We start from the raw sequence: 26,692 nt of genomic DNA, 5'->3' as shown, positions 1-26,692 counted from the left end.
ACTTCTGGCTTTTTTCTTTTTGCTTATGTGGTGCTGAGGAATCAAACCCAGGGCCTCATGCATGCAAGGCAAGCGCTCTACCACTGAGCCAACTTAAGGGAGGTTCCATCGTGTAATGGTTAGCACTCTGGACTCTGAATCCAGAGACTCTTATCTCCAATAAACAACTCAGAAAACCAGAAATGGTGCTTGGCTCAAGTGGTAGAGTGCTTGCCTTGAGCTGAAGAGCTGAGAGACAGTGCCCAGGCCCAGAGTTCAAGCCCCACAACCAACAAAAAAATTAATTATATAATTTATAATTAGTGACTACTTTTTATTGACCTCAAAAATGAATGCTGTAATAAATGTTGGCAGGAAGTTGGTGTAAAAGGAATCCTACTGCAACACTGGTGGGAATGTAAAGTAGTACAACTGCTCTGGACAGCAGTCTGGTGGTTCCTCAAACCAATAAACACAGATCTTCCCTAGGACCCAGCCATACCACTCATGGGCATCTGCCTAGCACATTATAGGCCAGAATATCATAAAGGTACTTACACATCCATGTTCATTGCTGCACTTTTCACCCTAGCCACGTTATGTAAACATTGTGGAAGATGCCCTACAATAGATGCTTGGATAAAAAAATGGTACTTACACATGAGGGAATTTTAAACAGACATTATAAAGAATAATATTTTGTTATTTGCAAGGAAACAGATGGACCAAGAGCAAGTCATGTTAACTGAGGTAAGCCAAGTTCAGAGAGAGACCCATGGAGCCTGTTTTCTATGATACACAAAAGCCAGATCTAAAATATACTGGGATATGATAAATTATGGCGGACTCTAGGCATTCACACACCGTGATTCACACACAGGATAGTCGTAAGAGGAGGAAAGCAAAGGCACAGTGTTTCTGTGCCTCTCATCATGAAACATAGTATTTACCGAAATGAATTCCAGGAAATGGAAAAAAATAATGTTCTTTATTACTTGATTTCTTCTTTTTTTAAACTAAGTTGGGCACCCAGATTATAATGTGAAATCATTTTCGGCAAAATTAGTATGTCTCACTGATTATATATGTTATGTTTCCTGAGTGTAATACATTACTCAAGTCTCCCTCCACAGACAGACTTCTTAAGTCTCTGGGAATGCTTTAGGTTGCTTTCAGTGACAATTAGGTATTCCTTGGCTGCAGAGAGCTACCTTGTCCAGGATTTTTTGCCACTTGGTGTCAGATTCCACCCATTGATGATCCAAAGACAGACAGCGTAGCCATCTTGGATCAACTTAGGACCACTTGAACAAGAGAAGAACATCCAAAGCATCCTTCAGTCTTGCATCAGATGTCAACTTCCTTGTCTCTCCCAACAAGCTGTCCTGGACACTCCCTTGTAAGCATCCTGCCAGCTAGAACTCAGATTTTGTGACCTTCTCATTGAGTAGACATGAAATGCTTAGTTGTATACATTTAAATCCTAAGTATCCATAGACAACAAAGACTGATTTCTCAAGGAATGAATATGGTGACTCCCTAAGGCAATCTTAAAGTTACTGAAGTTTAGGAAGAAAATAAACTTCTTTTACTGAGATCTGTTGGTTTGGGAATTAATATGAGGAAAGGAAAGCCCAGCATTTCGATGGATTCGCTGACTGTGTGTGCTCTAACAGTGACGGCTCAGAGCTGTCAAGACTTCCAGGAGTTGTTCAATCATGATGTTCTCCTCCTCTTCAACAAAGGCCATCACTCAGCATTTTATCTTTTCTAGAAGGTGTCATTACTTTGAAAAGACATTGACAGGCTCACAAGGGTTTCTGTGAGATGGAAAGTTTCCTTTTACCTTTGAGAAGAAAACTAAGGAACAAAAAGACTAATTAATTTGATCATGACAAGACACATTAGCTTGGAAGAACTCCCCTTGTTTTGAAACATAAAAGTTTTTTGGGGGGGAATTCCTTTCAAATGAGCAAGTTATGAAGTGATTTAATGCCTATAAGAGATAACACATGTCTTTAAAATCCCCTTGTTGTAGTTAAATAATGAGACCATTTTCTCTGCAAGGAAAAAATACACAAGAAGTTTGCCTTGGAAAACTCTGATGCAGAAAAACGTTTAGGGTCTACCCTAAAGGCGATATTCCCAGTAATTGCTTCTGAATTTTACTCTAGCGAGGTATACAAATAACAAAGTATGTACTGAAACTAAGTGGCTTATCATCTATCTTAAAGTCCAATGAAAGAAGTCAAGTAAAACCTATTTTTCACTCACAATTTTAACAAATACTTATCAAACATTTATCACTGTGTTAGGGGCCAGGAATACAGAAGTGACCAAAATGGATCCTTGGCATCCTGGGTACTGCAATGAAAGGTGGATCAGTGACTATCCTGGTCCAATAAAATAAGCAGAGAGAGAGGGAGAGGGAGACATTCACTGAGGTTAAAGAAAGTATTTAAGAAGTTGCTGTCTAGACTGACATGAATGAAAATAGACTTGAAATAGTAACACAAAGATAAGTCAAACAGAACTAGGAGACAGTTAATAGCATAGGCAGAAGAAAAATCAAAAAGGAAGCAAGGTGAAGTGATGCCTACTATGGAGAAATAGGGAAAGTGATAAATCTGAACCTGCCAGGAGGATATGGAAAAACACAGAGCGTTTCTAGGAAGCCGATGTGCCTTATAACAGACTCTGGGTTGGAAACATGGAAGAGTTAATAGTAAGTATTTTGTGGAAATAAGGCTTAAATAATTACAGAGTAATGATTCTGTAATCTCCAGGACTGATTACAGTTCTACTATGTTCAGGTTTCTTCTCGTCATACTAGTCACTAAAAAACAGCAAGCAAGGAAACTAAAGAATTTTGAACATCTGGGCCTGTGGAGAAAAAAAATCACCAGTTTAGTTTCAGGGTAAATTCGTTTTTCTAGCTGTTATGGGGATTGAGCATTGAAAACAAGAGACTACTGAACAGGCATTTGTCTAACAGGTGATCCAATTTAGAGACATCAGTGCACTATGTGGACCAAATTCTGTGCTACACATATATTGGCAATAAAATTCATGGAGGAAAGCTGGTGAGAAGAATTATTCCTGGAGGAGAATACATAAAGGTTTTGTTGTTGTTGTGTTGTTTTCTGTTGGTCCTGCGGCTTGAACTCAGGGCCCAGGTAGTGTTTCCTGAGCTTTAGTGATCAAGGATAGTGATCCACTTGAGTCACACAGCACCACTTCTGGCTTTTTGGTGGCTAACTGGAAATAAGAGTCTCATGGACTTTCTTGCCCAGCCTTGCTTTGAACTGTGATCCTAAGATCTTAACCACCTGTGTAGTTAAGGTTACAGATATGAGCCCCTGGCCTTCAGTGCTGGTTATTGGCTCTCAAGCTCATTTGACTTACTGTTTGTTCTCATCACTACAACTTTCCTGAATCTCTTCTGCCACATTTTTGATGGCTTTTAAAGATCCTCAAGCACTGAGAAATATAAGTTTGGGCATAGAGGATTTCAGAGAAGTAGTAGAGACAACAATAAGATAAAGTATATCACATATAAAACAGATTCAAATAGAGTGAAAGTAGAATGGTAGATGATAAAGAGAGAGGAGAGACAAAGCAGCAGAGACCCTTAAAACCAAGAGCACATAATTAAAATTGTATTCACCGGAAAACTCATCTGCAGTTGAAACAATTTTCTTCAAAGGATTTGTGGCTAGAGGTAGAGAACTTGGCCAGATTAAGTTCTATTAATGTAAACCTTCCCTAATTCCATACTTGTCTCAAGTTGTGGGCTTAATGATTAGATTTAATGTAAGCATCAGGTATCAGATACTTTAAAATCCAATGTATTATTCTGTTTCAGGAAAAGTAGCCAAATTGTGTAGGAACACCTCTATCACACACACACACACACACACACACACACACACACACACACACACTTGCTGTTGAAGCTGAACTGCAGCAAACCTTAACAACTAATGTTGAGATTCTTTTGGAAAGCACAGTTCTTAGGGAAATATAAGGACCACGTGAGGTAACCATCTTTCAACAAGATAAAACTACCCAGGATTTTCAGGTTAGTGTAATCATCTTCAAAAATAAATTTCTTTCTCATTTGGGCTCTTTTCCCTCTTATATCTGACAAATTCACCCATCCTTTCCCTCCAACTTAGAAAGCTTTTTCTCCAGAATATTCTGTGACTGCTGGTAACTCACCTGTGTGCTTCCTCAGCTCATTCTTCTTACTGATTACACCATTAATTCCCTCCATAACATTTGACAGTGCCTTTACTAAACCACAAGATTCTTGAAGATAGATTTCCATGGTAATTCACCACTGTATCTCTAGGCTTGTGGGTGTGGGTATGATTTATAGTAGGTACTTAATACATGCCTGTATTGTAGCTATATGGATTGATGGACACTGAACTGCTGGGGGGGGGGGAAGAGAGAGAGAGAGAGTGTTGGGAACAAGGATGGAGAGAGGTGGGAAAACAAAAGATTTTATATGCTATGGTCTGAGTAGATGGCATGGTAGTAGAAGATATTTAATCACAGATAAATATGACCTTTCTTTTAGAACATTTTAGTAAATAAAGTGAACTTTCTTCATAATGTTAAGTGAAGACACAAGAATATAATACTTCTATATTCTTGTGAGCATCCATAACACTTCTCATATATTCTAGATTAAATATTCCACTTTTACATTGTTACAATTTTTGGTATCTTTTCACATAAGTGTATTTTAAGCATGTATTTGTCTCTCATTTTTGGTCATATTGAGTGTAATAGTGGGCATTAAAGATAGATGTATTTGTGGGATATGAAGCCAGGTTTAATGCACATAACCTGAGACACTATAAAGTCTTTCAAGTTATGAGACTTAAGACTTTCATTCTGGTTAAGGAAATCTGATCTTTTTGAAGAGAGGACTGAAACATCCCTAATAACCATAATAGAATGTTTTTTAGAAAAGTGCTCTGTGGAGCCTGGTAATTCTAGCTACTCAGGAGGCTAAAATCTGGAAGATCATAGCTCAAAGCCTGTTTAATCAGAAACATCCCTAAGACTCTGCATCTAAAATAACCATCAAAAAGTAAGGCTGGCAGTGTGGCTCAAGCGCAGTAGAACCTCAGCAAGCTAGCAAGGTGGGCAGGCATGAAACCCTGAGTTCAAATTCCAATAGTGCCCAAAAGGAAGTGCTAGGCTATGTTGAAATATGCAACACTGGAAGCTGACAATGAATGCAAACTTAGTTTTCAAAATACTGAACTTGTTATTCACTAGCTTCTATTTTAGAATCCAAAATCAAGGTGCATTGATATTTTGGCCATGTCAAGCAAGTTTACTCTATGGAATGAAATTCTAATGAAATACCACATTAATATCCCTTTTAATATCCCTTTCTTCAGAGACAGAGAGAGGTTCACAACTTTCTCCATCAGCTGCAATTCTCAGAAGCACTAATGACAGTGTGTGGCACAATTATTTTGTGTTGCCTTTTTGCACTAGCTCATGACCTTGAGGATATAAGATTTTTTTCCTCTTTGTATTTATCCTGAAATCTGCAATCTGATAAGTGCGACCTGAACCTGCATCTGATAAATAAGGAGCTCTCAATAGATGTTAGTTAGATAAACATATCTTCTTCTGTAGGAAAGAATTAATTCAAGGAGAGTTACCGTAGAGATGTGACTGGGCCAATGTTTAATTTCTTTGATGAATCTCTGAAAAAGATGAATAAATTAGCATGGAATTTTGCCATGAGAGTTTATTACTGCTTTTGCTTGGTCTATACCAAAAATAGTACTTTATTTTTTTTAAATAGTTCTTCCTTCAATGATTTGTATGCCACTGTCCCCTACCAAAGACTTTTGACCTTTTCTAAAACATTCATCAGACACTTGTTTGTTCTTGGAGCCTATGATATACAACAAAGAATAGATTTTGGTTTTGCCCAACCATGGGTAAACATTTTTAATGTTTTACATTTTCTTTTTCTTTATATATATATATATATATTGCCAGTCCTGGGGCTTAAACTCATGGCCTGTAAGCTCTCCCTGAGTCTCTCTGCGCTCAAGGTTAGCGCTCTACCACTTGAGCCATGAAGCCACACGTCCAGCTTTTTCTGAACAGTTTATTGGAGATAAAAATATCTAAGTTTCCTGCCAAGGCTGACTTCACTCTGTGATCCTCAGATCTCAGCCTCCTAAGCACCTAGGATTACAGGCCAGAGCCACCAGTGCCTGATATGTCTTACGTTTTTAAGGTCTATAAGTCCCCCTCATATCTGAACAACACTGATCAAATATTGCCAAGTTTTAGGTATTTATTTATTTATTTAATTTATTTTTGTTGGTTGTGGGGCTTGAACTCTGGCTCTGGGCACTGTCCCTGAGCTCTTCAGCTCAAGGCAAGTACTCTACCACTTAAGCCACAGCACCATTAACCGTTTTCTGATGGCTTTGTTGGAGATAAGAGTCTCCTGGGCTTTCCTGCCTGGGCTGGTTTTGAACCCTGAGAACCATGATCCTCAGATCTCAGCCTCCTCAGTAGCTAGGATTATGGGCCTGAGCCACCGGCACCCAGCAAAGAAGAGTCAGCTTACATTTTTCTCCCAGTCCTGGAGCTTGAACTCAGGGCTTGTGCACTGTCCTTGAGTTTCCCTGTGCTCAAGGCTAGCACTCTACCACAGCACCAGTTCTGGCTTTTTCTGTTTATGTGGTACTGAGGAATCCAACCCAGAGCTTCATGCATGCTAGGCAAGCACTCTACTGCTAAGCCACATTCCCAGCCCAATTACTTCTTAATTTAATTACAAAAGCCCTATAAAACTGTTTAGTTCCTATTTTTCCTTTTCTTTTTTTCTTTTTATGTGTCTGTCCTTTCTACGGCTAGAACTCAGGGCTTAGGTGTTATCTGTGATCTTTTAACTCAAGGCTAGTACTCTACCTCTTCAGCCACAGCTCTACTTCTGTATTTTGTTTTTTTGTTTTTGTTTTTGGTGGTTAATTGGAGATAAGTCTCAAAGACTTTGCTGCATGGGTTGGCTTAAAATTGTGATCCGTAGATCTCAGCCTCCTAAGTAGTTTGGATTATAGGCATAAGCCGCTGGCTCTTAGCTGAAACTACTTTTTAAGCTTATTACATTGTGTAGTGGTACAGAAACAGTGGACTTGAAAAATACAAGGTCAGTCTGAGGATAAGCAGAAGTTAAAAGGTCAAAAATGAATCTTATGTGCTTAACAGGTCTGAACCAAGATAGTTACAGTAGAAGGGACTATAAGGCTCTTGGCTCTACTAATAGGTAGAATGGTATAATTGAAAAAGCATCAGTTTGCATTAACCTTGACCCAGGAGTGAATCTTAGCATTTCCACACAGCAGCTTCGTGACCCTGTGAAAGCTACTTAACCTTTAGAGATTTCATTTCTCACCTATAAAACAGGGGAATAATTCTTGCTTTTCATTTTGGCTTTAAACAAAACCATTTAGGCATTCAATAAATGTTGGTTCATTGAGGCACTAAATAAATGATCTAGCACTTGTATTTCAGGATATTGTATTTCTCCCCTGCCACTACGAAAAAAATGAGTTTGAGAGAAATATTTGTATAGTCACATCCGCAACAATGTTATTCATAGCAGCTAAACCTTGGAAGCAAAACTCAAGTATCTATGAGCTAAGTTAGCAAAATGTGAGTGGATTAGCAAAACACAGTACATACATTCACACAATAGGATGGTATTCAGCTTTAGAAAACAGAAAATTCTGACATGTGCTACATATCTGAAATAAGCCAATCACAAGAAGCCACATAATATGTAACTCCATCGATATGAGGTGTTGAGAATATTCAGAATTTGTAAAATCACAGAGACACACAGGTTCTTCTACAGTGGTGATTACTATGTGGTAGACAGAAAGAAATCATTATTATTCATGAATGTAGGGTTTCATCTAGTGTTATGGAGATATATGGGGTAGTGATTGTATATGATAATAAATCTATTTAACAATACTGAACTGTGTATTTAAAATTTAAAAATATGTCATTTTGTGCTTTCTTATTTGACCACTTTTTCCTATTTGACTAACTAACCCATGTTAGGAAAGGTCCTGTTCCCTTTCCTAAAATCATTTTCTCTCTTTAAAACGAGATAAGATTATCACAGTTTCACTGAAAATACTCTTTCTGGTCCACCTGTTTGTCCTTTGCTTGCCCCCGCGGGGCAACCAGTGATGATATTGTCTCTATAGTTCTTTCTTTTCTAGAATAAGTATGATTGGAACTGTCCAGTATGTAGTATTTTAGAATTTTCCTCCACATCAGTTCTTGACATAATAGTTCATTTCTCCATTTCTTTCCTTCTTTCCTTCTTTCCTTCCTTCCTTCCTTCCTTCCTTCCTTCCTTCCTTCCTTCCTTCTCTCTTCCATCTTTCTTTCCTTCCTTCCTTTTCTTATTGACACATGATTTTGCTATGTAGGCCAGCCAGTCTGGCTTGGAAATTAGGATCCTCTCCCTTTGTCTCTCAAGTGTAAGGATAATATACCATCACATCCAGATACAATATCCCATTTCTTTTTAGTTCTAAGTAATGTTATTTAGATGCTTATTATTTGGATTAATTATTTGGGTGCTTATCCATCCACCTATGGAAGGACATCTTGGTTGCTCTGAAATTTGGGCCAATTACAAATAAATCTGCTATGTGACCATATTCAAGTTTTTGTGTGGGTGTCAGTTTTCACTGCATATAAGTGAATAAATACCAAGGAGTATGACTGCTGGATTGCATGGTATAAGGATGTTCAGTTTAGTAAGAAAGGTCTAAATTTATTTCAGGAGAAGTTGTACCATTCTGCATCCTTGCCAGCAACAAATGAACATTCCAGTGGCTTCAAACCCTTACTGGCACTCAGTATTATCAGAATTTCACATTTCTTCCACTCTATTAGCTGTGAAGTGGCATCCTGTCTGAATAGGGTTGTCATTCTTGACAAATACATGAACTGCCACTCCCTAAGGTCTTCTGTAAATGCGGGTGAGTTAAGGATCCCTTCTGCTTCCCTAGCTCTATCATCCTCAAAGAAATCTAAACTCTCAAAAACCTATTTGCTTTCAATAAACTGTTTCTGGCTAACATTTTCAACAATTAGGAGCCGACATTGTATCTGAGTTCCAAATTTAAGTCCTCCATAATTCTTTCATAAATGTTTATGTTATCTGTGATTCATTTGCTTCTCCATACCTCTCTATAAAATTAAATTTTTTTCTACTGAAATATATGAATTATTCAAAGATGGAGTAATTAATCATTTTCTTACTGATGTAGAGAGTGTATTTTTGGATTATATAAGCTATATTGAGCATACTTTTAAAAAGATTGTTTTATAAATAGTACTTTAACTAATCATAAAAGTAAAATATGAATTTTTTAAACATTTGAAAAAATTAAAATATAAGAGAGATAATATGTATAATAAATCCACATACAAAATCTACTGGATTTCATTTTATATAGCTTACTACATAGTTTACATAATTATGGCATATATTGTATGAATATTAAATATTTTATAGTATTTCTTTAGATAGTGAAATGGTGTTAAGTATTATACTAATATCTTTCCTATGTCATTACAATTCTGTAAAAATAATCTCAATATAATGTTCTTTGATATGAATATATCATGTTTATTTTGAAATTCTTATATTTAGACACTTAGATGTTTCCAAGGTTTCACTACTGTGAAGAAAATAGCAATGGACATTCTATTCCATTCATTTTTGTGCTTATCACTCAGTGCTTTTTTGGATAAAAGCCTAGAAATATAATTGCTGGATTAAGGGTAAGATCAATGCAGAGAATTTTGGTACATGCTCTTCTGTTGTTCTCCTAAAAAATTGTACTACTTTGTACTTCATCTGTGCTGTTCAAGTGCCTGTTTTCACTCAACTACCATTGGCACTGATAATTATTTTTAATAAAAGGAATGTGTGATCTCATATTTATTTACATTTATTTTTCTTGAGGTTGCTACTTTCTTCAAAGAATCATGTATGTGTTTATCATGCTACTCTTGTTCATTTTTCTATGTATTCTCTACATATTACCTTTCCTCAGGAATTTGACATAATTTAGATATAACTGAAATAACACATTTTATTTGGGCTTCTGGAAATGTAATTTCTAAATGGAGCACCAGCAATTACAGCAAAAGGGAAAATAAAGCTGAGCTAGGGACACGTAGAGAGGATGTTTATAAGTCATAATTACACACTGCCAAAGAAGCATTATCCCTTATGGCTGTGAGGACCCCAGGAGAAGGTGCATTACTACAGCTGAGAACAGAACTGAAGCTTTTCTTTTGTCCATGCTGCAGCTGGATTTTCAGAGTATGGGTTAGATTCAGACACTGCCTGCTCCCTGTTCACTGCTGACAAACAGTGTTACAGAGAGAATCCTTGCAAACAATTGCTGTGGGCTTTAGATATGAATTCCTTATTCCCTCTTGGCTCCGAAACCACGCGCCTTCCTCTGCCTTTTCCCCCACATGGGATCATGTTGGCAGTGATGTCTTTGGGATGAATTTGAATTCATCAGGCTTGAATTTAATTACATTATGTAAACTAGAAAATGTCTCCAAGTAGGCTTCTGGGGAAGGGCTCCTGCATGCCACTACAAAGTTCTGTGTTGTTTAAAATATTTACATTGTGACAAATCCAACCTGACTCGGAGTCCTTTTTTGTTTTTGTTTTTAATCTTTGTCAGAAACCCATTTTCATCTTGTCAGCCTGAATCTACTCTTTAAAAATAAGCACACGCCACCTTTAATAGATCTTTCCTTTTGCTCCATGCTCTCTCTTATGCTTAATGCCCCTAATTGGGCAAGATGGGAGGGAAGATACCCAGGGCATCATCGCTATGGGTGATCCCAGCATCACAGAAGTCTTAAATAGAGATTATTCTCAATGGTTGAGGAAGAAAAGTTTTCATAAATGACCACACAAGGGGACAGGAATTTTTCGCAGACATGAAAACACTTCACAGTTAGATTCATTATGACATTTGTAAAATTATGTCATTGTCCCTATTTTCCCCTCCTTATATCTATATCCTTTGCCCAGTCACTGTTAATTCCATCTTCTGACAGACTCATCCTATTCCGATCCCTGCCTTACTTGTTTACCAGTTCAAAAGAAAGATGTTTGCCACAGTTTTGCCTGGTTGTCTTAAGGCCATACCATCATTAGGAAGTTACCAAATGGATCCAAGGGGAGTGAGAGGCATGTGGAAGAGAAATGCCCCTCCTGCCTTCATATCTACCATCTGAGTAGAGCTACCTAATCATCACAGCTTGAAGCAAACCCATCCAGGGGTGGCACATCTCAACCAACTGGAACCGAGAAGATAAATGAGTGTCCAAAAATAAAGATAATTAGCCATTGCTGCTTGCACTGAGTTCTGGACTGTCAATAGCAAACTGATAGAACACTTGAGAAGTTGCAGCAACTACGATGTATACTACGCAATTCATAAGTTTACAAATCTCCTCCTACTCCTCCATTAGGAAGAAAGCTAACCAGTGACCCTCAATTCAGGATGGTGATTTTCAGTTTTTCCTATTTCTTATTTACATCTTCAAATGTGCCTCCCACTGACACTTTTGTTTTATTGACTTGAAGCATTTCTCACTGAAAATACACATTTTTCTCCCTCAACATACCTAGCAATCCCTCTTCAAAACTGCTCCTGAATACTTCTCTCTTTTCCTACCCACAGAGATGCAAAGAGCTTGAAGGAGAAGAAGCAATGGTTGAGTTCAGGAATAAGGCAAGACTTCCATTTCCTATTCATCTCACAGGGGTGAACTAAAGATTCAAGCACTCTGTAGTCAATCAGCCAAGCTCTCCCGGCCAGCTCTTGAAAGACTCAGAGAAACAATTCTGATTCAGGGCATGGTTTGTGAAAAACAGAAATCTACAATCAAAGAAAAACACATATCTGCACCTGCTCCAATAAGGTAAAAAAAACTCACATCCTTTTTCTTTATATCATGTCTGATTTCTCATGAGGTGAAACAATCACTTTTATAATCTTAAAGTAACTCTTAAACTCCAAATCATTTAAATGATTATTTTATGACTCATTTTTACCCAAATCCATAAGTCACTTGGGTCTTGGCATTTTATAAGTAGATATCTGACTCAAGGAAAAAACCCAAAACATTGTGATGGAAATACTATTTCAGTGAAACAAAATGACCATCTGGTCTGGAACATTACTATATAAGGGCCACAGTCTATTAATATCTATCTACTTTTCTAAAGTTAACAAACCTAGCTTATTTCAGCAGGCAGACCTAACACTGTCTCCCAACCCCCACAGAGCCAGGTTGGGAGAAATCACTCCTCCAGAAATGGTGAAGTAGAATTTCAGGATTGAAACCTTCTTAAACGTGAAATGAAGTCAAACAAATAAATTCAAATCAATATAATTCCCAATGATCATAAACCCCAAAGTTTTACCACATCATGTCTAGCATACCCAGAGAAATAATATCCTCTAGAGACTTGTTTCTGCATAAGGAAAATAATTCAAGAGGGCTGAGTGTTGTCTTTTTTTTTATAAATTGTCTGGCCTAAAGCATTATATTTAATTTACTGTGTTGTAAAGATAATAAAAAGGCAGGTTAAAAATCTATCATGATTAGTGAGTTGAAAACATTGAGTTGGTGCAATAGCTCTTTCTGAAAATTTGGAATCTAAGTTATATTTCTGACTTTTTTTAAATCTTGGAGAAAAAAAGGGGATGTCCCTGGTGTTGGTTTCTCATGGCTGGCAAGGAAATGGTGATATGGAGGACTTTGGTCTAAATAGCACACTCAGACAGAGAAGTCCTCAGGAAACCAGCTCCAAAATAACTAGCAAAAAAGCCAGGTTGGAAGTGGGGCTCAAGTGATAGAGTGCCACATGTGAACAAAGCAAGAAGACTGAGTTCAAAGGCCTGAGTTCAAGTCCCAACCCTGATGACGGAAGATGGAAGGAAGGAAAGAAAGAAGGAAGGAAGGGAGGAAGGGAGAAAAGAAGAAAAGGAGGGAATGAGAGGGAAGGAGGGAACAAGAATGGAAGGAAGGAAGGAAGGAAGGAAGGCAGGCAGACAGGCAGGCAGTCAAGCAAAAAGAAAGAATGAAAGAAAGAAAGAAAGAAAAAAAGAAAGAAAGAAAGAAAGGGGAAGAAAGAAAGAAGGAAGGAAGGAAGGAAGGAAGAAGGAAGGAAGGAAAGAAAGAACGAAAGAAGGAAAGAAAGAACGAAAGAGGGAAGAAAACTAAGGAACTCAGTAGGGAATTAATGTTTACGGGGCAAATTCTGAATGCCACACACTTTACCAATGTGACTATAGAATAAATATCTAGGAGAAAAGCCTAAGGATATACCCAACGTGTTTCTCTAGTACTGCAGAGTTCCTGATAACCAGACACAATTTCTGACTTGGGGCTCATATTTAGCAGATTGTGTATTCTGTTGAAAAATTCAGGGATCTACTCACCCAAGCTTTCCAAATAATTTTTTTCCTTCTAAATTCTCACTGGGTATTTCTATAACTTCAAAAACAATTTCACATTAAGAAAAACCCCAAAATTTCAGAAGAGAATCTATCTTCAAATGTAATTTCCAAACATTGTTTGGCATACCTGCCTTACTTAGTCAAAGTATGAAGAAACATTGAGTTCCATCCCAGGTGATTTTCAGAGCTTGTATGTTAGTAAATACTGAACATTCAAATTCTGATACACGAGCATGGCTGTGAGGATCAAATACTTGAGGAAAGCCAACTCCACAGTATTTAGAATATCAAATGCATAACACTTACCGTGTGCCTGTCTGTTTTAACTCCTTATATTAACTACTTCAATCTTTATAATAACACTATGAGATAAGTGTCACACATTTTAAAGGAAAATAATAGATAAGCAGGGCTACAGCAAACACCAGCAAACATCATGCTGTCATGGTAGTTTACTGAGTTCTTTAGGAAGTTTCTCACTCTTTCATACCAACATTTTTGTCTACTACCTAGCTTCTGTATTCCACTTTAGTCATCATTTTTCTTGTACAGATACAATAGGTATTTGTAGTATTTCTGGATACCCTTTTCTAGGAAATATAAATGTGTTCATTTATGGAGGTTCTATTTGATCTTTTAATAAACTTCCTGAGTAATCATTCTTTCCTTTCTCTTAGCACTTCAGATAATTTAGGGGCCAATGGCAATTCACAAAAAAGAGTGTTTGTAGGATGTGGAGTATCTATCACTGGGCAGTCATTTGTACATTAATGCCCCTAACAACGTTCTACTAGTGAGGTCCACAGGACCTATAAGATGCTCAAGTAAGTCTTTTTTCATTTTCGACAAAACATTTTTGGAATCATCTCTATCAGTGACAATAACAATATTCAGATTTTAAAAACAGCAACAACAAAAGCAAGCTTCCTAAGAAATCAATCTAGCATGACAGCCAGTTATTATTCCCCAAGCTGAAATAGCGATTATTTATAATCAACCTTCGAACTGATTCAACTTTAGATGCATCAGAACTAAGACGTTTTTAGTAAATAGAATACCCTCAAGTTGAAATGGAATAGGTAGGAGATTATAATCAAGAGACATAACCAAGAATAGAGAGAAAAATTGACTACAAAATTCATTTAAAACACATAAAAGAAACAAAAGTACAATATAACTACCCAGTGTTGGAATAAAGTAACCATCTCTTTGGAAGTTAGGAAAAGAAAAGGGACAGACTTCAGAAAGCAAATCCAAGATATCCATAAACATAAAGAAAGCTCTGTCAGAAAGAGAAGTAGTAATCTATATCTCTCTTGCTTAGGTAGGATGTATGGCCTTTTTATTTTATTTTTTTCAGGTTTTTATTTTAATTTTTTATTAATAAGTTCTTTTTATTGTGAAAATCTTGTAAGGAGGGGGTACAATTACATGAGCAAGGTAATGAGTACATTTCTTATCAAGCATTGTTGCCTCCTCCTTTGTTTCCCCTTCCCATCCATGCCCTCCCTTCCCCCTCACCCCCTGTCCCCTGCTCAAGTTGGAAATGGGTCTATCTGTATTCCTATTTAAACAATTACTTTTTTCCCTTCCCCTCCACAAATTATACCAACATCAAATACAGTGAAAACAGGGGTTATATCATGGGGGAGGAACATACAAAGCAACAAAGAAATCATCTTATTAATATGTTAGAAACAATAGCAAGAAAAAATTATATTAAGTGAAGTAAGCCAGGCCCAAAGAACCATAGGTCCCATGGTTTCCTTTATTTGCAATAACTAGTATATGTCTGAGGCAAGCAGAAATGGTCAGACAAATTTTTGTTTGGTGACATGTATGGCCTTTTAATATCTAAAATATCTAGTATCTAAAAAGTCAATGTGTAAAATATGCTAAAATCCCCAAATTTCTAATCTTTGTCTGGAATAAAGTGGTGAACAGTAAATATTAAATGAATCAAGACCTAGGAAACTATTTTAATAATGGCTACTTTGTAAGTCTTTTGGGACAAGTGGTTCATGTCTCCAATAATACCTCATATAAACTCAGGCCAGAGGATGACTAAGGATTTCTCGTTGTCCCTCATTAGCCAGACACCTTGAGCAAACACTTCAATCTTGTTATGACTCCCTAACTCATAACCTCAAAAGTTATAAATATCTAAACAGCATGGGGCTCAAGGCCCAGCCTTTCATTAGACCTAGCAGAAAAGTTGACCTCTGGCCCATAGGCCAAGATGAATCAAAGGACTGGCCTTTCCTCTGACTCAGAAAGGAGCTACATCCATATGAAGTAAAAGTTGGAAAGGCTGAAATAGGGGTAGAACAACTAGCAACTTTTCTCATTCCTCAGATGGATGAAAACGGCTTCCATCAATAAAAGAGCACTTGACTTCCTTAGCTTTGTCTCCCCAAGGAGCAAACTCATTGGTTCCACTTGCCCAACACTCTATTCCTTTTCTGCATGATAAGGGAATCATTTTATGACTTGGAACAGAGACTGAGCCCTCTCATCATCTAATATGCCTATAGCATAATTCATTCAGAGAAGATGATTTTTCACAGAGGTCAAGAACCAGATCTGTAAAAGCTCTATCCATGTGCCAGTCAGTTTTGGCTCTTTGGCACAGAAAAACAAGGTGGCCAGTATTTAGAAATGCCAGCCAAGTCGAGAGCACACTGGAAGCTCTGGCCTTTGTGAGCAGCAACATAAAATCTCCAGGCTCAGAATGGAAAGCATTTTTGTCCCACCTCCTGCAGAAATAACTAGGGGACAGAATATTTAAATACTCTGTGAGGAAACAGTCTTTCACATAGTTAACAGGTTCATTCAAGGTTGTCCCAAAAATGAGTTTGCATACCAGGGTCCTTGTAATCTAGACTCTAGTCATATTAATTGTAACACTAGGGATATATATCAATGCAGTTTGTGGCTTTTTCCCCCAACCACCGTCTACTTTGTGTCTGTGTGTGTGCATGTTTGTGCACACCTGCACACCAGTACTAGAGTTTTAACTCAGGGCCATTTATGCTTATTTAGTTTTTTCATTCTTGGCTAGCACTTTACCACTTAACAACTCTACTTCTGGCTTTTGGCTGATTAATTAGAGATGAGTTTCTCAAATTGGCCTTCCCAATCTGGATTTTAATTGAATCCCAGAACTCAGCCTCCTTAGTAGCTAGGATCACTGACTGAGCCACTGACAACTAGCTCATTGTTTTCACTGAATTCTTTCCAGATTTTTCTAGCTCTGTGACTTTGAACATGTTGCTTAAACACTCTGAAATTGTTTGCTGGAAAATCAAAATATGCATCATAGTATACATAACAAGTATAACGTTTATGTTTAGGGGTATATGGAGAATTAAAGTAGGCAAGGATTTTGTAAAATAGAATATCTTAATTATCCAAGAAGTATTTGATAAGTGCTAATTTTCTACCATTATTCTGTGGGTGAGGTGGTAAAACAAATGCAATGAGATAATGAAAATATCATCCCAGGTATGTTTGATAGGACAATGGAATAAATGGAGTAGGAGCTTAAGTTAATTTAGCTTGGTTGAATTACACCCTAGACAATTAAATTTACCCTTCTGAACATTCCTTATGCATTCATAATTACATTCACACTTGAAGAAACACACATGACTTAACTAAAATATTCATATGTCATTTATTATTTCTTATGTGTAGTGCTGACATTTACCCTGATGTTCTGCCTACTATCTTCATGATTGGCAACTGACCACTGTCTCGTTCTGTCTCTGTGTCTCTCTTCTCTTGCCCCTCTTGCTATGTATCTTTTCTGTCTCTCCATTTCTTTGTGTGTATCTCTCCCCATGTTTCTCTTTCATACATGTACATTTGTGGCTCATTTCAAGAGCACGCTAGAAAAACATAACATTTCTCTGATAAATTATATCAAAGAAAAGTTAACTCTCCCATAAAAATTATACCTAGACACCCTTATTTATTTTTCTTCCTGATTTTAAATATATGGTATCTGAAATAGCCTGAAAAATAAAGGATAGGGATAGAAAGGAAAGACGTCACTTACTTGGCCAAGGATTTATGGACAAAGGATTTAATGTGGCCAGGCTTTCATTAAATTCTATGAATAATAAAGCTCTTCCAGAGAATCTCAAATACTTCCTGTGAAATAAGTAGGAGGGAGAAATACTATCTCTTTCTAGCAAGATATTTAGAGGGTACTACACAGGACTATTTGGCAAAAACTTTTCCTGAGAGAGCTTATTTTGTGTTGAATGTTCACTTATATCATGAATATAAAAAATCATCACCAATACTAGGTGTGTATAATGAAATAGCATAGAAGCTTTAGAGAGAATCCATTCTATGTCTTTTTTATATAATAATAAGTTTTGAAAATACTGTACAGAGGGGTTACAATTACATGGGCAAGATAGTGAGTACATTTCTTATCAAGTATTGTAGCCTCCTCCTTTGTTTCCCCTTCCCATTCCTGCCCTCTCATCCCCCTTCCCACCCCCAGCCAAAGTTGTAAAGTTCATTTTTTGACATAAAGTCTTGTACATCTCATTGTTGCAATGGGTCCACCTGTATCCCTGTTTAAACAATTTGTTTTATCCCTTCCCCTCCACAAATTATACCAACTTCAAACACAGTGAAAACAGGGGTTATACCGTGGGGGAGGGATATACCATTCTATCTCTTTGTATTTGGGACAAGTAATGTCTTCTTCCTCCCTCCCTCCCTCCTTCCCTCTCTCCCTCCCTCCCTCCCTCCCTCGCTTCCTTCCTTCCTTCCTTCCTTCCTTCCCTCCTTCCTTCCTTCCTTCCTTCCTTCCTTCCTCCCTTCCTTCCTTCCCCAGCACCAAACCCTCCTATGATCTTCCTGGGTGCAAGAGGAGAGCCATTAGGAGAAGACTAATATAGCAGCTAAAAGGTACTCTGTACAAAGCATCAATCAGTAAAATAAAACAGCATAGTGACTCCAGACAAAACCATCTGACTTTTCCCCTTATAAATATAGGGCATTAATTGGAATACAGAAACATGAACTGCTTATAATATAATCAGAGAAAGTTAAGCCTTTCCTAAAATATCTTGATTGACACCTACTTCCTAGGACAAGAGAAAAAAATACAGCATGTAAGCAAGTCCTTTCAGAAAAAAAAATACTAAAAGTCATGGCAGAGACGTTTTTCTCTTTTTAATTTTTTTTCCCTACCAGACAGACCTCGTAGTCTGCAATGTGGTGTTATCAGCAATGCCAGCCAGCAGGCAGCGAGGTTCTCACAAGTGCTTATCAGTATCCCACGAGAATTCCGTCACTTGCTGCACCATGGGTATTAGAACCGAGTTACTAGGAGAAAATTCTACCAAGAATAAAACTTTAAAAATCAGCCAACAAAAAGGGGAATGTTAGTACAGCTTCAAATCCATATGTGTTTAGATGAGAACTATAATCAGCCATACGGCAGGTATTCTTAAAAATGGAAAAGTCTTTTCACTTCCTTTAGTGTGGGCTACTTAGTACCTTACTGAAAACTCCTATCTTTTGGTATTCCTTTTAAGGACACCAGAACAAATCACTTACGTATTTTAGTACACCTTGGGTTTCTAAGATTGATAATGCCTGTCCACTGCATGCTTTACATGTAACTCAGCACAAACATTTCAGATGCATTAAGCCTATACAGTCATTTCAAATAATCTATCCTCTCCCCTCCCCTCCCCCAACATACCAGAGTTTTAATACAAGTCTTTTTACTTGCTGAGCTTGCTTGCTCACAGCTGGTGCTCTACCACTTGAAACATGCCTTCAGCCCGATTTTTTGCTGTTTTTTGAGAGTTTGAGTCTTTTGGATTTTTCTGCATAGACTGCCCTCAAATCATTATTCCCCAGATCTCAGCCTCCAGAGTAAGAGCAAGGACTAAATAAGAACTGTGGGAGAGCTCACTGAAGCACAAAATTTAAGAAAGACCAAACACCTCATAATCAACAAAAATAGTATTTCATTTAACTGATAAATTTATTCTGTTGTACATAGTAAAGGAATATAACACAATCCTCTGGAGCTACAGTACTCAAAGCTTGGTTTAGCCGGGTGCTGGTGGCTCACACCTGTAATCCTAGCTACTCAGGAGGCTGAGATCTGAGGATCACAGTTCAAAGCCAGCCTGGGCAGGAAAGTCCGTGAGACTCTTATCTCCAATTAACCACTAGAAAGCCAGAAGTGGCGCTGTGGCTCAAACAGTAAAATGCTTACCTTGAGCTGAAGAGCGCAAGGACAGCACCCAAGCCCAGAGTTCAAGCCCCATGACTGACCCCCCTCCCCCAAAAAAGCCTGGATATAAACACCTAAACTGATGCAAAAAGAACTCAACAGTAAAAAAAAATGTAGAAAAATATTAAATTCGGGCAGGATTATTCTCCCTGATTTTCCCTTTCATCTTAGGTGCTCCATGGAAGCACCTAATAGTGATTTTACCTTAAAACTTTGAAGTTTTTTTTAATGTGGATTTCTTCACATTTTAGTATTTTTTTCAGCACATAGTAGGTAGTGGAAGCACATTTCCATACATGTATGATATCATCTATGTACAATAAATAATGGCCTCATGCTATACAACTTAATAGGATAACTGTAGGTTCAGACATTCAGTGCATTGAATAATTCTAATTAGCCTGTAGAAGGGAATTTGTGTTGGTACTGGGCCTTGAACTCAAGGCCTCATGATCTTACTTGACATTTTTGCTTAAAGCTGGAGCTCTACCACTTGATCCAAACCTCCACTTATGGATTTTGGATGTCCTTGACATGAAGAGATCGTCAATGTCTGAGTCGATATGCATTTGAGGTTTTAAAATATTTTTGAGTATTATTTCACTTTTTGTATATATATATTTTATTGTAAAGATATTGTACAGAGGGGTTACAGTTACATGAGTGAGATAATGAGTACATTTCCTATTGAGCATTGTTACCTCCTCCTTTGTTTTTCCCTACCATCCTTTCCTTCCCAACTCCCCAACTTCTCCCTCCCCTCCTCCCACCTCCCACAAGTTGTAAAGTTCTTTTTCAACGTAGAGTCTTGTACATCTCATTGTTACAAGGGGTCAACCTGTATCCTTGTTTCAGTATTTTGTTATTTCCCTTCCTCTTCCCAAATTAGAAAAAATGTATATACAAGATGCAGGGCACCTGCAAAGAGGAGAGTTTTATTTCATCTTTCCCTATTTGGATCCCCTTTATGTCTGCATCTTGTCTTATTGCTATAGCTAGGCACTCTAATAATAAATTGAAGAGAAGTGCAGAGAGTGGACATCCTTGTCTCATTCCTGAGTTTAGAGAAAATTGCTTTGGTTTTTCGCCATTAAGTATAATGCTGGCTGTAGGTTTGTCATATACACCCTAAAGAATCCCACAGACTCCACTGTCAAATTACTCAAGCTGATTCAAAAATTTGACAAAATACCAGAGTATAAAATTAACCTTCAAAAATCAGTGGCTTTTCTGTATGCCAACAATGAGAAGAGCATGGCTGAAATCAGGAAAGCAACTCCTTTTGTAATAGCCCCCCTCCCACATACAAAATGCCTCTGCGTTAACTTAACTAAAGAAGCGAAGGGCCTTTATGAGGAAAACTTTGAAAACCTGAAAAAGGAAATTAAAGCAGAAATAAGGAAGTGGAAAAACCTCCCTTGCTCCTGGATTGGAAGGATCAGCATCATGAAAGTGGCATTACTTGGCTATCTACAAATTCAATGTTATACCTATCAATATTGCAACCTCATTCTTCAATGAAATAGAAGAAGCAATTAAAAATTCTTATGGAACAATAAAAGACCCCGAGTGCAAAAATGATCCTTAACAGAAAGAATAGTGCTGGAGGAATATCAATGTCAAATTTCAAATTCTACTACAAAGTCATGGTAATCAAAACATCTTGGTACCGGCACAAGAAAAGACCTGAGGAGTAATGGAATAGAACTGAAAACCCAGAAATGAACCCACAGACCCATAGCCACCTAATCTTTGATAAGGGAACTAAAAATATAGAATCAAAGAAAGACAGCCTCTTCAGTAAATGATGTGGGAAAAATTGGTTAATCACCTGTAGAAAACTAAAGCTAGATACTTATATATCACCCTGCACTAGAATCAACTCCAAATGGATTAGAGACCTCGAGTCAAAGCAGACACTCTGAAAACATTACAGGAAGAAATAGGAGAAAAACTAGGGCTCCTTGGCACAGGCCAAAATTTTCTTAATAGAGACCCAGAAACACAACAAATCAAAGAAAGGTTGGACAAATGGGATTGCATGAAATTGCAGAGCTTCTGCATGGCAAAGGACATAGCTAGCAAGATCAATAGAAAGTCCATGGATTGGGAGAAGATCTTCACTAGCCATACAATGGACAAGGGTCTCGTATCTAAAATATACCTGGAACTCAAAAAATTAAATCCCCCAACATCAAATCCTCAAACAAACAATTGCCTGATAAATCAGTGATAAATCAGGGCTAAACACTTAAAGAGAAACTTCTCTGAAGAGGAAAAAAGAATGGCCAATAGACACATGAAGAAATGTTCAGCCTCTCTAGCCATAAAAGGAATGCAGATCAAAACAGCATTGAGATGCCACCTCACTCCAGTTAGAATGGCTATAATCAAGAACTCTAATAACAACAGATGTCGGAGGGGATGTGGGCAGAAGGGAACCTTACTGCATTGTTGGTGGGAGTGTAAACTTTTTCAACCCCTTTGGAAAGTAGTATGGAGGTTCCTCAAAAGACTCCACAAAGAGCTCTCCTATGACCCAGTATTCCTACTTTGGGGCATTTACCCAAATGATCACAAACAAGACCATACGAAACCTATCAGCACAACTATGTTTATTACAGCATTATTTACCATAGCTAAGATCTGGAACCAACCCAGATGCCCCTCAGTAGATGAATTGATCAAGAAAATGTGATATATATACATGTACATATAAATATACACAGATATGTATATGTATATATATATGTATGTGTATATATATGTAAATATCTGTGTATATGTATATATATGCATCTATATATATATATACACAATGGAATTCTATGCCTCCATCAGAAAGAATGACATCGCCCCATTTGTTAGGAAATGGAAAGACTTGGAAAAAAGCATATTAAGTGAAGTAAGCCAGGTGCAAAGAAACATAGGTCCCATGGTTTCCCTTATTTGCAATGACTAGTAGCACAATGAGAAAAGGCCAAAAACTATGTACATATGACCATATAAGATGATATTAAGTAAAATGAACCCAAAGATAGGGAAACAAATATCTTTTTTCTTTCTTGCTATTGCTTCTAACATATCTATAATGTACCATGTGATTTTTTTTTTGTTGCTTTGCATGTTCCTCCCCCACAGTGTAACCCTTGTTTTCACTGTATTTGATGCTGGTGCCTTTCATCTTGTATATACACTTCTCTAATTCAGGGAGGGGAAGGGAAAAAAACAAAATGCTTAAAGACAGGTTTGTCCCATTTTAATAATAAGATGTACAAAACACTATGTTGAAAACGAACTTTACAACTTCGGTGGGGGGAGCAGGGGTAGTTGTGGAGGTGGGAAGGAATTGATGGTAGGGGGAATTCAAAGGAGGAGGCAACAATGCTCAATAGGAAATGTACTCATTACCTTGCTCATATAACTGTAAACCCTCTGCACAGCATTTTTTACAATAAAAAACGTACACGCACACAGACACAGACACAGACACACACACGCAAAAGATGCAGGGCACCAGAATCAAATATGGAGGTTCCTCAAAAGACTCCACATAGAGCTCCCCTATAACCCAGCAATCCCACTTTTGGGCATTTAACCAAATAATCACAAACAAGGCCATACTAAAGCTACCAGCACACACATGTTTATGGCAGCATTATTCACCGTAGCTAACATAGGGAATATTATTTAACTTGATTATTAAAGTTTCTGGTGCTCACTTTCAAGGTGGTCAGTGGTCACGAGCTCACTCTATCCCATCCCTGATAGGGAGGCCGGTATGGGTTCCGTGTGAATCCTGGGTCCTGTCTTACCTGCTCCTTGGCTTCAACCAAAGTGGTTAACTCAGAAGTCACCAAGAGTTGCAATGCTGCCATGTTGTACCTGAGAGCTCCTCAAAGCCTGCCTGCGTGAAGGTCTATTAGATCAATTAGATCACCACCTCCTTCCGTGCCCTCTCCTCAGCCTCCCGTTCTACTCAGCCCTTCTACTCATATGGCTAGGAAATGCCAAATACCCATGACAGCCTGAGTATTTTACCCAAAAGTGTACACTGTCTCTCTCCCTTTATGTTTTTAACACAAATTCAACTCAAAGAACCACCATGAAGTGTCCCCTTAACTCTTTTTCCTTCTCTTATAATTATTTTTATTACCTTTAAGCAGTTGTGCAAAGGAGTTACCATTCAACCAATCAGTGTGTAAGTACAATGCATCTTGATTGATAGCATCCTTTTTACCATTCTCCCCCACCTTCTCCTCCATTTTCTTAGTTTTAAAGGCCATGCATTGAATATCATGACTGCATCCCCCTTTCCTCTCTTCATTGGTCTACTCCCCATCAGTTTCCTGGTATTCATTTTGTTTATGGTATTTAGCGTGTTTCTGGCATTTTTCACTACGGCATGTCTGTTTCCATGTGTTCATGACCCCCAGATTGCACCTCAGCAAAAAGAGCTTCTCAGGGCTGAGAACAAGCTCATGGGGTACAGCGCCTGCCCAGCTCATGTGAGGATCTGAGTTTAAGAAGTTCTTATCAGGCCAACCTGCTCCTCATCACACCTACAAAGGGTTAAACTGGAACTCCAAGCCAGCTCTCTGGCTTTGCCAGGCTTCTGCACAAAGTACATTGCAAACTGCTCCAAATACCATCTTTTATCTCTATGAGAACCCTGGGGATACTATAGGCATCCTGAAGGCAGCATTCCAGTAAATACCCTGGCCAATGCTCAGCCAAGAAGGGATGGAGAGGCCAGGGGCAAATGAGTCATGCCTGTAATAAAAGCTACTCAGGAGGCTGAGATCTGAGGGTTGCAGCTTGAAGCTAGCCTGGGTAGGAAATTCCATGAGACTCTTAACTCCAATTAACTAGCATAAAGCTGGAAATGGAGCTGTGGCTTTAGCGATAGAGCTCCAGACTTAGTGAAAAGCTAAAGGATAGCATCTAGTCCTAAGTACCAACTCCAAAAGAAGAAAAGAAGAATGGAAAAGAAAGGGAAGGGAAGCAAAAAAAAAAGAAAAGAAAAGAAAAAAAGAAAGAAAAGAGCCAGGTGCTGATGGCTCATGTCTGAAATCCTAGCTAATCAGGAGGTTGAGATCTGAGGATCATAGTTCAAAACCAGCTTGGACAAGAAAGTCTGTGAGACTTTTATCTCCAATTAACCACCAGGAAACCAGAAGTGGAGCTGTGGCTCAAAGTGATAGAGAGCTATTCTTGAACAAAAGTTTAGGGGTAGGGCCCAGGCTCTGAGGTCAAGCCCCACAACTGACATTCCCCCCCAAAAAAAAAAAAAGAGAGAAGGGAAGAAAAGAGAAAAGGGAAGAAAAAAGAAAAGAAAAGAAAAAAGATGGAGAAACTGGTCAGCAGTGGCAGACTCTTATAACTCTAGCTACTCAGGAGACTAAAATCTGAGGATCATAGTTCAAAGCCTGCCTGGCCAGGAAAGACCATATCTCCAATTAACCACCAAAAAGTCAGAAGTAGTGCTTTGGCTCAAGTGGTAGAGTACCATCCTGGAGACCAGAAGTTTAGAAACAATTGCTAGACCCTGAGTTCAAGCTGGGAGCAGCACACACATACACACACACACACACAAACACCATACACACCCAGAGGAAGCATATAGAATGCAGTATGCTTGTTCTAGGAAATCACTTCTTTTAAATTTTCATGGATTGCTTTGGCATATTTTAGATTTTAAGCATACACAATTTACAGAAAATGGGATGTAGCTCCTGCAGGGAGAATTATTCAAAGGCTCTCATTCCTAGTGTCCTAAAACCACCTACCTTCCTTTAGTACATTATCTTGGTATCAAACTATGTGGAGTCATCAGTGAGGAAAACAACTCTGAATCCCTCCTGTTGAGCAGTGACTGGTCTGGAACAGTAAGGCATTAGCAGTGATGGAACAATAAAGCCCTTTCTGGTTTTCTGTTGGGTAATTCATAAATCCAAGTTGCATCTAAGGAATTTATTAATTTTTTTAGCATTAAGCGCTTCCATGTCTGTGTACATATGTTAATGAAGGAAATCAACATTTTTTGCATAAACAAACCTTATCTTTTAAGACAGAAACAAATTCCCAAGCTGTGTCTCCAAATATATTTTCCTAAGCCCTAGTGATCACCATTATGTTATTTTTGGAGTTAGGCTACTAAAAAAGGGGGAAAAAAAGATTGAAAAAGAAAAAAATTCGCATTATTAAAACCTAATAAGAGAATGTAGTGAGTGGAACAAATGTGTTTATCTTCATTCTTGCCTAAAACCAGACTTAAATGACAGCAGGGATTAAACTATTTCTATTTATTCTTAAAAATAGAGAAAAAAAGAGAGAAACAACAATATAGAATACAATATAGAAAGGAATGGTGACAAGAAGCGATAGAAGGCAAGGAGAGAGTGGATGAAAATACCAGAAGAGTAGAAAAGTAGAAAGAAGATGAAAATTAGCAAGCCCCTTGGGGTTATCCATGAAACTGCAGCTTGCTGAATGTCTAGATGCCCTCAAAGGTCAGGAGATGTGAGGGAGAGACACAGAAGTTTCCACCCCTGCATTGTATAGAATAAGCAGCCCAATGGTGTAAATAGACTTCAATGATTGAATGGGGGGCGGGTAGGAGGGGAAACAGGAGGTACGGAAAAGGAAGGAGTAAGAAGCAAGTAGTTCAGATAAAACTAGAGGTACTTTGTAAAAATGTATCATTAAACAGGAATGCAAACCTCTAAGCCTCTGCTTCTGCTCCTTACCCAGAGCCTATACTCCCCAGCAAATTCCTGATTTCATGGCCAGAGACATTGGAAGCTCTGCCATGAAAGAAGCAGGAAGATCCCAGGGAAAGGCCCTTTAGATCCTG

At 38.0% G+C, this 26,692-nt stretch overlaps 1 protein-coding gene across 1 annotated transcript in view; it reads right to left on the bottom strand.

The window, feature by feature from the left end:
- Znf385d (zinc finger protein 385D) overlaps positions 1-26,692 on the bottom strand; it is a 680,575-nt gene that overhangs the window by 346,055 nt on the left and 307,828 nt on the right.

This window comes from Dipodomys ordii, unplaced genomic scaffold (assembly GCF_000151885.1).
Source record: "Dipodomys ordii isolate 6190 unplaced genomic scaffold, Dord_2.0 Scaffold12, whole genome shotgun sequence".
NCBI lineage: Eukaryota > Metazoa > Chordata > Mammalia > Rodentia > Heteromyidae > Dipodomys > Dipodomys ordii.
The sequence above is the reverse complement of the archived record's forward strand: the minus strand, read 5'-3'. Positions and strand labels throughout refer to the sequence as shown.